We start from the raw sequence: 1,458 nt of genomic DNA on the forward strand, positions 1-1,458 counted from the left end.
TCAGAGGCCCAGACCTATCTATCTTTTCACATGGGGTATATCCTAAGGGAGGTGTGAACCTCCTAGGGGAAGGCACTCTGTTGACTTTCATTACTTGGCTGGCCTGGGAGGAGAGCTGGCCAGGTAAAGGCAGGGGGCATCTCTAACAAGAAATGTACAGTTGTGCCTGCAATGTTGCTGACCCTACTTGACCATACCCTCAGCTGCAGTGGTCACTTTGGAAGCTAGGCTGAGTGAAGGGCTTTTCAGCTTAGAGCCAATCAGATCTGTGGCTCTGACCTGGGCATCCTTTGACTCCAGGGCAGGTCCATTTCCAGTGATCCAACTCTTGGCAGAGCTGCCAGGGCTCTTCACAAGCTGACTTCTGCTGAAGCCCAGGCTTACCACATTGAAAGCCACTGCAGTGGACTGGCCTGTTGGGTCTCCTTGAGGGCAGATCCCTGTACAGATCAGCCATTAATAGGCCTGCCACCCATTGCTTCTGATGCCTAGCTTTCTTTTCCTCCTGGTTTGTGTTAAAGCAGACCAGAGGATGCAAGACAAGGGAGTTCCCAAGTCCCATCTCTAATCTTCTGTGGCCTGAACTACAAGTCTATAGTCACAGGCATGTTCTGTAGTACTTTTTCTAAGGTCGACAATGAGGAAAATCATATTCTCACTTAAAAACTTTCTTTCCCTTTGGTCTGAAAGGGATGTTTTGTCTACTTATTGTTTACTTCGCTGATGGCGAAGTAAATCTAGCTATGAGATTATTCTTTAAGCTCTTATTTTGGCTATGCTATTACAGAAAAATGTTAGCCATCTCTTTTATAAGGTCTAAAGATTAAATAGTGCATCCTACAGATTCCTTCATAATAGAATTACTTTCCTACCTTGAAGATAATAGAGAAATGAAAGAACAAGTTGTGCTTAGAATAGAGAAATGAGGGAGCAAGTCCTAGATCGCTTGCTGACAATAGCAATATTACATGAATACTTAGCAAACAGTTTCAACCATTAGATATCAACTTAAGAAAACATTTACCAGAAAGTCAAATGCCTTCTATACATTTTAAGAATCATGTATTTGGAAACACCTGTTAAATATCTAACATGGTGTAGTTTGTTTAACCAGTAAACTTAAGCACAACCATCTAAAATGTTTTTAGTTTCTTTCTACCAACAAGTATAAAACATATGATGCAGAGATTCAGGTCACACCAATTAAAATGCATCTTTGATTAATTTTAGCAGCTTAAATTTATGGACAATCTTATCTATAAGCCAATTAAAATAAAACTCTTAATAAAATTTTCCCATGTGGACATACAATATGTACACACATATAACATAACATAATAGACCAATATCGCAATTTTAATAATAGCTTTTAAAATCTTTAACTCTTTTTGTAGATTGCCAATTGATTTGAATTGCTTTTTGTTTTTAGTAACCTCAGTTAACCATACTTTCTCTCAG

The sequence above is a fragment of the Lepus europaeus genome, chromosome X (assembly GCF_033115175.1).
Source record: "Lepus europaeus isolate LE1 chromosome X, mLepTim1.pri, whole genome shotgun sequence".
Lineage (NCBI taxonomy): Eukaryota > Metazoa > Chordata > Mammalia > Lagomorpha > Leporidae > Lepus > Lepus europaeus.